The sequence below is a fragment of the Sinocyclocheilus rhinocerous genome, unplaced genomic scaffold (assembly GCF_001515625.1).
Source record: "Sinocyclocheilus rhinocerous isolate Xijiao unplaced genomic scaffold, SAMN03320098_v1.1 scaffold5273, whole genome shotgun sequence".
In the NCBI taxonomy this organism is placed as follows: Eukaryota; Metazoa; Chordata; class Actinopteri; order Cypriniformes; family Cyprinidae; genus Sinocyclocheilus; species Sinocyclocheilus rhinocerous.
In genome coordinates this window covers 61,150-73,222 of record NW_015629081.1, presented here as the reverse complement: position 1 = coordinate 73,222, position 12,073 = coordinate 61,150, and the positions used below count along the sequence as shown (strand labels likewise).

Genomic DNA, 12,073 nt, shown 5'->3' with positions numbered 1-12,073 from the left:
ATTGTTTGTGTGTGTGTGTGTGTGTGTGTGTGTGAGAGAGAGAGAGAGAGAGAGAGAGAGAGGTGATGGATGGATCTTATAGCATTGGCACAACAAACTTTAATTAATTCTTTGCATTGCATATCTCAGAAACCCCTGCTATGAACAAATGTTTCGGGCGAACATGAGCTCTTTTCCATCGCTTACAGTGCAATAAACACTATAATAATGTTTTCAGATTGAAGAATGTCTATTGCTCACAACAGGCTCGTGGTAACTCGATATGGTCATAAAGTGAGTGGGGATATATGCGGAATGAGGAGAGACTCAGTTTGATTATCTTTAAAGGGATACTGGATATCCGTGTCAAATCAATTTCGGAGTGAAAAATCCAAGTCAGAAATTTTCTACATCGGTGGAAGAAAAGACATCATAAATAAAGAGGCAAACGCCACACTGGAGAAATGTAAGCGCCCCTGGTTTAGTTTAGACTCTAAAACCAAATAACCCCGGGATGTGTTTCATAGAACTCTAGAAAAAAATCCCTTTATAATTAAACTCAAGAACAATGTTTCAGCTCTGAGGAGAGACTGACTGCGATAGACCGAAACAGAAGCGAAGTGACTCAAGATACGGTTTGATGTTCACTCTCAGCAATAGGTCATTTCTGCTCGTAATTGATCATTTTAGAATTTATAACTCCCTTTCTCGATTTCAAACTTCACATTTAAAAGGTAAAAGGGCCTCTTTGCTCCAAACCGGATAAGGGTCACACAGGTTTTCAAAGTAAACTCGAATATACTTGTAAATTCGAGTTTACAGTGATGTATTATAAAAATTCAGCCCACTAAAATTAAAATTCAATTACTGACGTATTAAAAACCGAGGGGTCCAAATTCATTGTACTCTTTTCATTGCCGCTTTTGAAACTTAAAAAAAACCATCATAATTATACTAAATGGATAAAAGAAAAGGTGTTCAAGGATACATCAAATCCACAGCTACAGTTACAGCAGGCGGGTGAACATGACTCACAGTGTGACACTAATCTAAAACTTTTTTGAATACTTTTATAATTATTACGCGATTGAGAGACATGGACGTTTTGATTCCATTTGTCACTCACAAAATTATTCAAATGCAAAGTTGAAAGTGATCAAATAGTCAACAGTGCAACTAACAGTCCACCTAAAATATACACATCTACATAACTATTTTCTACATTTTAATATAAAATTATAATTACTGAATGTCAGCTACACCTAAAACTTCAATTTGCCAGGGCTCCGAACAAATCTAATGTTTTTCTGTGTAATAAATATATATTTTGTTTACATATATAGCCTACATATGAAATAACAAGCAGCTTATGGAGACAGCTCGAACTATGTATTTAACTCATGTAAAACATCCCACCTCGCTGTCTAATGCTTAAGTAAATATTTACAGCACGAGCTGCTGTGGGAAACACATCGCTCTTACAGTAAAGTGACAAACTACTCAATAATAGTTCTCTTCACAATGGAGTCTTGCTGTTGTGATGACTTTATTTACTCCCCCGGCTCATTAGAATAACTATAAAGGGATGGATGTTAGCAGTTTCCTTCTCATGTTCAGCGCACAGCAACACTAACAAGAATTGCCAACAATTTTGAGATGAGATTTGTTTGTTTGTTTGATTGATTATTTATTCATTCATTTATTTGTTATTATTAGTCTAGAGAGGTAAAATTATCTCTGAAGCATTTGTCACTAAACTATAAGACTATTTTTTAAACGGAAATATTCATTAATTAAAATAGTAACAATAATAATAATAATATGGTTATTATTTAATTCAAATGCATTATTGTGATTTCAAATTTAAATAAAAAACATTTGCATTAAATATTTTTTTGTTTGTTTTTTTATTTACATTAAAAACCATACCGGCTCTTTGTAAGCCAATCAATTTCTGACAGATGAAAATGCCAACTATCTCACCTTTACCCCTTATCAGTTTTTGCTAATGAGTTTAACAGTCTCGACTAATGTCACATTGAGACACTGTAAACCGTGAAGTGTTTGATGGTACTAATTAAAAGGTGGTAATGAATGTAAGTAACTCAAGGCAATACAGTAGCGCTGGGATTCAAAGGAAATTAAGAATTTTGCATGACACAGGGTAAATGAAGAGACCCAGTAAGAGGCAGAGAGCCTTTGGAAATGTAGCGTTTGAGGGCCGCGGGGCACGGTAATGTCTTTACATGATGGCAGGGGGACAGGGAGTTTATTGCCCCCGCGGTGAACCTTGGCCCCGGGGCCAGTGCTCCGGCATTATCGCTCTCAGGTGATCACGGCAACCAGTAGCGCTCCTCCCAACAGGTGGTAAGCCTGAGAGATAGGAAAATTCAAGCTCTCGAAGATTTTTTACGTGCAATATACTTCTGTCCACCAGAGGGTGCATGAAACAAATAAGAAACAGTGGACAAAAAAAGAATGTCTCTGCATGAATGTCATTGCAGTCAGTGAAAAAAATATATACATTGGAATTATGCTAACCAAGGCTGAATTCATCTTTGGTTATATAATGCAATTATATGACATAGCAGGTGTGGCTTGAGTGTCCAAACAATTTTGTGGGCTACTAATTTTTTTTTATTTTTTATTTCATTTACTACATCATCAAAGAACGAAAAGTTAACCAACCAATACTTACCGGAGATGAACAGAATGAACACCTGTTCATGTTGCCACCTTCATAGACACACATAGCCTATGTAAGTTTTTCGTAAAGAAGTGCACTGCAACTAGTTGGTTCTTATTTATTTAGTGCACACATGCGTGCAACAGCAATGTTAAGCTAAGCGCTAGTGTTTTGGGATCTGTGAGTGGAGATAATTAGCGACCTGAGTGTGATTTCAGCACCTCTGCTGTCGGACAGCTCCTGCGCGCTCAACACGGGAGATTCACACCTCCTGACTGCCATCCTGCGATCACGTGACCGTGAGATCGCCAACATTTCTCTGCCTTTCCGTTCATTTGACCAGAATAGTCTTAAAAGTTCAACAGATGTACTCAGTTAGTACTGAACTGTATTTAAAGTTAAAGGAAGTAGAGTATATGTATAAGGAATTACAATATCTAACAGTAATAATTTAATAAACTAATATTTAACGCTGTCAACAAACTACAAAAAAGTAGTTTTTTTTCTAGAACTATATTCGTTAACAGCACAAAGTCAACAACGCCACCTTGAGGTCTAAAAATGTAACATGTTGTTGCTTAAATTGTAAAGTGGGACCTAGACCTTGATACGATCTATAAAATAAAATAAAATAACCTATTGGTATAACATATTGTGTATATAATTTATTAAATGTAATTTATGTAACAATGTAAAAGTCTTTATTGTCATCAATTTAATACATTGTTCCTGATTAAACCTTTGATTTCTTAAATGACTTAAAAATATCTACTAAAACTAAGCGGGACCTAGATCTTAATGAGACCCGTATTAAAAATAAATAAATAAAAATATTAGCTTTTTCCCTACTTGTATAACCTATAGTTTGTGTGTGAGAGTGTGTTCTTCATTAGTTACAGGGTAACTGGCCAAAAAAAAGTTCATGCTAAGTCTTTACTTAATTTCCAAATGACACCACAAAGAAAAAAAGACTCAACTGTCTAAATACATTTGTCTTTTCTAGACCAAAACAATCCAGTCAACATTCCCCTCAACTGCACAAAGGCACAAATGCCTCAGTTTAGTGTCTTAATGTCTGGATCATATTAGATTGTGAATCTCTGTGTCCTGTGCTTTACCCCTGCAATGCTCCTTCAAGAGGGCAGAGAAAGGCGTTGTTTGGGACAATCTGTGTTTTATAGAGAGCCTCGGGCTGGGATGATCTCTCACTGCAAACATCTCTCACACACACCCAACTAAACAATGCTTGTCTTTTCACATCTAGATATATTCCTGAAACATATCACAGTTAATTAGAAACTTAACTGAGGCTACTGTGTCATACATCTTCATATGTCAGAGGTTAACAGATCATTTTCAGACTGGAACAACAGCTTCAGCATGATACAGAACAAAATGCATGTCCAGTTTGTGTTCTTCTGCCAGTAATCATCAAATTTGACATGCATATTACAAAAACAGAAGAGTTCCTTCCATGCCATTTTTTGTGCACATTCTGTTAGCCGGTTTTCTTCATACAAACACACACACGCACACACACACACACACACACACACACACACAGTCCATTAAGAAGCTATTGAGGTCCTCACAAGGTCAAAGAGAGGAGGGCAGTCCTGTCAACAGCGCAAGTTGTGGTGTGTTTTTCAAATGTCTAATGGATTATATTGATTTAAGCTCAACTTTTGCATGGGGATGTACAGCACTTAAACATGAAATCAGTTTTTAGTGATAATGCATGCATGTAATTTCCGCATGAGCCAATAATCTGTTTTAAAGGTATAGTTCATCCAAAAATGAAAATTTTGTCATCAATTACTCACTCTTGTGTCTTTCCAAACCTGTATGACTTTCTTTTGTCTGCAGAACAAAAAATAAGATATTTTGTAAAATGTTGGAAACCAAATAGTTTTGGTTCCTGATTTTGAAGAAAGCTGGTAACCAAGCAGTGTCAGTTCCCACTGACTTCAATTTTAAAGTATGTTGGTAACCAAACAGTTTTAGTTCTCATTGACTTCCATTTTGAAGAAAGTTGGTAACCAAACACGATCAGTCCCTATTGACTTCCATTTTGAAAAAAGCTGGTAACCAAACAGCAGATCCCATTGACCTCCAGTTTGAAATATGTTGGTAACTAAACAGTTTTAGTTCCCATTGATTTCCAATTTAAAAAAAGGTTTTAACCAAATAGTGGCAGTTTCCCATTGACTTCCATTTTGAAGTATGTTGGTAGTCAAACAGTTTTGGTTCCCGATGATTTCCACTTTGAAGAAAGATGGTACCAAACAGTGTTGGTTCCCACTGACTTCCATTTTGAAGTATGTTGGCAACCAAAGAGTTTCAATTCTCATTGACTTTTTTTTTAAGAAAGTTGGTAAATACTTTCAGTCCCCATTGACTTCCATTTTGAAGAAAGCTGGTAACCAAAGTGCCGGTTCCCATTTACTTCAATTTTGAAGTATTTTGGAAACCAAACAGTTTCAGTTCTCATTGACTTCAATTTTGAAGAGAGTTGGTAACCAGACACTTTCAGTCCCTATTGACTTCCATTTTGAAAAAAGCTGTTAACCAAACAGCATCGGTTCCCACTGACCTCCAATTTGAAGTATGTTGGTAACTAAACAGTTTTAGTTCCCACTGACTTCCATTTTGAAGAATGTTGGTAACCAAACAGTTTTGGGTCCCATTGAATGGACAAAAAACATAGTAGAAGTCAATGGGAAATTAGACTGTTTTATGTTCAGCAAAAAATAAAAATAAAAATGCATACATGACTGGGAAGACATGAGGGTGAGTAAATGACAGAATTGTATTTTTGAGTGAACTATCCCTTTAAGAACAGTATGTGCTTGATAGTGAAAATTCACAAAATTAAGAAAAGAGATTGTCTTTGTACTGCACTGTACACCTCAAAATGTACAAAGATGTTTAAGCAAGTAGCCACTTAGCAGAAGCTTTTCTTCAAAGTAGATCAGTACTATACAGACACAATCCCCATGGAGCATCCTGACGTTAATTGTCTTGCTCAAGGGCACAGTGTTGATGGCCCGTGACCAGCAACCATCCAGCTACAAGCCCTGAGTGTTGGCTGCAGTGCCACAACAACTGTTTCATTATGGCGTATCCTGACAAGATGACAGTTGTTTTTATAGCATGGCGATCAAAACTGATGACAGCTTATGTATGTTTCTATCGTTTCTATCGATTTTAATAGATTAAATTCAATATGCATACTTGATGTTTCATAACACTAAAAACCATACACTACTTCTAAAACTGGTCAGGTTTTTTTTTTTTTAGAAATTCTTAATTTTACATAGTAACAGAGTTTACAGAGTTAAAAGTCACAGTAAAGGGTTATATAATGTTACTAAAGCATTCTATTTCAAATAAATGCTGTTCGTTTTAACTTTTATTTATCAAAGAATCCTGACAAAAATGTATTCCAGTTTCCACAAAAATATTATAAAATATTATAATAATATAAAAATAACTGTTTTCAACATTGATCATAATAATAAATATTTTTTTGAACAGCAAATCAGCATATTAGAATGATTTCTGAAGGATCATGTGACACTGAAGACTGGAGTAATGATACTGAATATTCAGCTTTGTAACACAGGAATTAAACAGAAAACAATTATTTTAAATTGTAATAATATTTCACAACATTACTGTATTTTGTTCAAATGAATGTAGCCTTGGTGAGCATAAGAAAAAAAACGTTTGAATAGTAATAAATGTATCAAAAATCATCATTACGTATATTCCCCAGGAATCAAACCCATAACCTTGGTGTTGCTACCAGTTGATCAAATAAAAGTACTGTAAGTTTCACTGTAAGTGTCCTTTTAAATGCATAAATAAATGTCTTGTCTAAGCAAAAAGAGCGTAAAAGAGAAACTGTTTAGTCCAGCACATACACAACAGGCTATTCTCATGTATGCGCTAAACTAAACTAAACTAAACCATAAAACCGTTGGTAATGCCTCTGAATCTTTTACAAAAGCTAACGATCAACAATCCAGGCTTCAAAAGACATTGTCCCATGTCATCCGAGGGGAGTTTAATCAAACAAAGTGTGCTCCTTATGCATGGACTTTCAGAGAAGGTCATCTACATATACGCCAACACAAGCCATATCTGTTTTGGGATCATGTCGGTTGACCACAGCGGCCGCTCTCTCCTGGACGGCCCTCTTTTTGTTTTAATAGCCTGCCTGCCGCGGTCCTGAAAGAGATGCCGGAACAAAGCAGGTATTTGTTTCAAGGGAGTGTTGTTTTAGGAAGAGACTTAGAGGTCTCGAGTTAAAGTCACCCCCTTTCGAGGTCACTCAAAATCCTCCTCTCTCCACGGCTCGGCCCGGCCATGAATACAGCCACTTCAGTGCCCTCGGAACAAAAGGGCAGGAAGAATGCCGGCGACTGGGGGAGCGGCGAACCCACTGGGAGGGATGGACAACATGCTGGCTCAGACTGGGAGGAGGGAGTCTGTTTCAGCCAGTCTGCCGGGCTTAGAGTTAAAGATTACCTTTGAAATCTGCACCCCTCCTCTGTCCCTAGAACTCTGCTCCTCTCTCTCGCCATCGCTCAGACCTGCGGGCAGGCGTGGAGAGCGGTTAGATGAGTCCCAGAGAAGATCCTCTTTGATGACAGAGAAGGATCTTTTTGTTCTCTAATCCTTCTCTGGTCTTAAACATTTTAAGCCCAACTGGACCTCAAAGAGAGGCTGTGCTGAAGCTCGGGGTCTCAATGGAGGCATTCTTCCCCACCCGCGCTCGTCCCGAACACAGAGGAACCTGCCCTCGTGCGTCTCAAACCGCTTGTTCAGTAACAAAGTTCAGAGTTCCTCACAAGTTGGACGTCAGTACGCTTGACTTTCACTGCAGGTCACCTCAGACAATAAGGAACAGGTTATTAAGGCAAGACACCACAGGTGACATTTTAACAGATAACGCCTCACTTCCCCTATTGATTAGTCGTAGTACATTAAGACAATTGTTCTGTTTTACAAGTTTTCTGAAATGTTTAAAATGCAAATGAGCCATTGTCTAATTAAATATGCACATATTTGCATACACTTCCAGAATAGAAACACTGGATCAAGCCAGGTTCACAAACTCGTTTTATTTTGTTGGCATATTAAAGGTTTATACAAAGGGGAATTTTGAATCTCTCTGTGTATAACTCCATAAATCAGAAAATACTGACAACAGCCAGGAAAAAGAGTGAATTTGTCAGCATGTTTTTAGGAATAGTTATGTTCTATACATATCGAATAATTACAGTTTTAGTTACATTAATCGGGTAAATGATATATGAACAAACCCCTATGTAAAAACCTTTAGAAAATAGATCATTGGACTGGTTTGGTGTATGCAAAAAAATGGCTTTTGAAAATACTATGTATTGTAATTGTAATACAGACACATATAGATAAAGTGTAATATAATAAGCACTTAAATGTGTATTTTGGAGGTTTTTGTTTCCACTAGTCTGAAAGAAGACATGTTATGGAAGCCCCAAAAAGCCCAAAATCTTAAAATGTATAAGTGCATTGAAAAATATGCCTTAATGAGTGAGAGAAGTGACAAGACTTGTGCTTGAATGACTCTATATCTCACCATAACTATATGTCTTCACTAATGCCAAGTATTATGTCAAGGGATTTTTAGTGCTGATTGTTTTGGCTATTATTTTTAGGACTGGTGGTCAAAATAAAACAAGGCAAAAAATCCCATAGACAAACGTTGTAGTAGAGACTTGAGTCATATCCAGAGACCAGAATATTGGACCAACCCTAACAACACCTTAGCAACCACACACTACATCCTAGCATCATGGCAGCAGGTTTTACACAAACCACCACTCACATCTCTTCAAACATGTAAAAAAATATATAGCCATTTGCACGATCACCTGATTAAAATTTGTAGATCAAATTCTATTAGAATGTGATTCTGCTGTGGACAAGCTTAATCTTACCAGTGTGAACCAAAGTTCATATGTATGCTGTTTCTCATTTACTATCCAATTACAAAATAAAATAAATTCATATTCAAACACTATTTAAATAAAAATTATTTTCAAGCAAAAGTCTTTAGAACAAAAGTTTTGTATGATCATGAGGAGCATAAATTCACCCATCATGCCCAAACTTATGCACATATCTTAGTAATATAAAAACATATGTGCACAATCACCTTTGCACATTACTAAAAGGATGTCTAATTATGTAAGAACATGCACATGACTAGCCACCATCACACAAAAGAATACACACACACCGAAACAAGCTTCAGCTTCAGGCTGCTGGCGGAGAACAGAAGGTTTGTTCCCTTGTGCCGTCCAGCCAGTAATCGGCGCATTTGACACACACACATGACATGGCAAAAAAGATGAAAGAGTTTTTAAAAAGATTTCATCTGCCCTCTAGCATCACACACTGACCGTCTCACACGATGACCTCAAAGAGAAGAATTATTGAGTTGACAATCATATGGAGCCACAGGCAGACACAATAAACGGCATGTGCAAAGCTGAAAGCTCACTTACATGTGTTCAGGCTTGAGTGTGTGTAAACAGACACCACTGAACATACGGAAAGAGCAATGAAGGTTAAGTGGCCATGAGAGGTGAAGTAGCTCAGAATAAACACACTCACACACACACCTATACTAGTGTGTCCTCCCATAGACTTCTTTTGCTCTTAACTGAAATAAATCGCAACACACCTATCACTACACACTTATCTCTCTCTCGCTCTCTCTCTCTCTCTCTCTATAGTTGGAGTTTGTGCTCCCACTATTGTTGCTATATTGATTAAAGTCACAGTTTTAATTTAAATCACATAGTAAAAATAGAAGCTTAGTGCATAGGCTATAAATATCAATAGCATAGAAAGCCACATCACATTTGGCTTACACAACATACATTGTATGCTCCTCTTACGCATAAAGCAAATACTTTTTCTGATCTTATGTGGGTTCTGGTAGAATAAATAAAGCTTATTTTAAGCTTACAATTCTAGAAGTATACATTATCTTAATATAAATATAACTGAATAATTAATAACAATTACTAATAAAATACTAATAATTAAAACATATTTGAAACCACTCAAACAACATAGATAAATGAAATGCTAAACTTTTTAGCTTTCATCTCTGAAAACTGTATTTTTTTCTGTCAGCATATTTTTGGTTCCTCATCTTTAATTTTTTTTTTTTTTTAGTCATTTAGCAGACGCTTTTATCCAAAGCGACTTACAAATGAGGACAATAAAAGCAGTCAAAACTAACAAAAGAGCAACAAGACAAGTCTCGGTTAGCCTAATTAAAAAAACAAATGCTATTAGCCTATATGATGATAGGATTTCATATCTCTCTTCTTCGCTGGTCATAATGGCTCGAGGTGTTTTACATATTACAAATATTGCGCAACTACTTTGTCAGCATCACAAACTTTAAGTACCCGCGAGTACAGCTCAATAAAAGACACGTTCATTTTGCCATACATGTTATTTTTATCTTCCTATTAAATCAGACTGTAAATTGACTTTCACAACTGAGTAAAATATAGTTACATTTTATGGCCTTTCCACAGAAGTGGCGCATTCATCATGAAATAAAAAAAACTCACATTTGTATTGCAATATGCAGTAAATGTAAATAAATCAATACAAACACACCTTTGGTTTGGGGATAATGCGCTTTCCTAACCACGTGACCAGAAAGTGAGCGACCCCTACTGGCCTCAATCCATACATCCTACAGCAGCATGGCCTCTCAACTAAAGACTTGTCCAAATGATGGTGCTGTGTGCCATCTAGAGGACCTAACAAGACAATAAATTACTACTGTTACTACTTTACTCAAATAAACACATATATACAAATAACTTAGGACATGACTCACATTTTTGGTCCAGAACAAGGTACATGTTGCTGCTATTTGTGATCTGGGATGTATCCAAAACTATTTCAGTGGGGACCAAAAGTCTGAGAACACACTGAATAGCTTATCTGTGATATCCCATTTAAACCTAGAAATAAAGACAAAATATGTTTTAGATTTTTAAGACATGAACTTCTGAAAAAAAAAATGATATGATGTAAGTGAAATATGATTATGAAAATGCAATAGAAGCATACTCACTTGTGGTATCAGACTTTTGGACCCCATGGTGTGCAAAATAAATACCTTAGTTTAGTGCATGTGTTTAATGTGTATAGTGTCAATACTCTTAAATCTGTATTTACTTTTTGTTTGTAAGTAATTTTTATTTGTATTTTTTATTTTACATTTCTTATTTAATTCAATGTATGTTATACTGTTTTAAGTTGTTTGTTTCTGACAGCCAGAGCACCATTAATTCTAAACATATTTATTTAATAGCTACTTTATACGCTTATAAACTGTATGCATATTAATTGTAATCAACAGTATTGCTGTTTGTTTGTGTTCACTTATTTGAAAAAGTAAAACTTTGACCATACCCACTTCTAATTCTGCATGAACATACAGTAGCTGACACAAAATAATTGTATTGACGTGACATTTTTTGGTGTAATGTGCTATATACTCCATCTAAACCTAACTAAAACATTTTACTCATTATTATTATGAAGGTTATTATGACTTCAAGGTAATCAAGACATGAAGGCCTACTTCTATAAATTCATTTTTCATACAGCAAAGACAGCTTGCGCCAATGTATGAAGTTCTTATGAAGTATTCTAATTTGTTGAGATAGTGAATTGGTGGGTTTTTGTTAAATGTGAGCCAAAATCATCACAATTAAAAGAACCAAAGACTTAAACTACTTCAGTCTGTGTGCATTGAATTTATTTAATACACGAGTTTCACAATTTGAGTTGAATTACTGAAATAAATGAACTTCTCCACATTCTAATTTATTGAGATGCACCTGTAAGCTACTGTGCGGATTTTCAGTCATGCAATTTGTCAGCTACTCTACTTTAACAAGCTGTGCGCCGCCACCCGGGAATCGAACCCGGGTCGCAAGAATGGGAATCTTGCATGATACCACTACACCAGCGGCGCCTGAGTGCATTAGGGCAAAATCCCACCCTATCCAAGTTACCTGAAATGTAACGAAAATATCATGTCAAACCCTTACGCCTTCGTAACGTTATTTAGGATACTTCTTCCATTTACATGAGGGAATATTTGAATCGGACATTCCCACAACCGGTAAATGTGAATCTGCGATATCGCTTTTGTGAATGACTCATTCTTTTGAGACGGATCTTTTCAATCGTGGATTGAACCGATTCACAAAACCAGTCTGGAACATTTGTTCACGTATCGGGCTCTCGAATAAACAATTCACTGATCCATTACACCGAGAACCGTCACTTTCATGCACGTCCGGTGAGAAGTAA

The 12,073-nt window shown here is 36.2% G+C and overlaps 1 non-coding gene across 1 annotated transcript; it reads right to left on the bottom strand.

Annotated features, from left to right (window-relative positions):
• Nucleotides 1-11,661: 11,661 nt before the first annotated feature.
• Nucleotides 11,662-11,732, bottom strand: trnag-ccc (transfer RNA glycine (anticodon CCC)). Its single transcript has one exon. It is a non-coding gene; the product is annotated as a tRNA-Gly (tRNA).
• Between the last annotated feature and the right edge of the window lie 341 nt (nucleotides 11,733-12,073).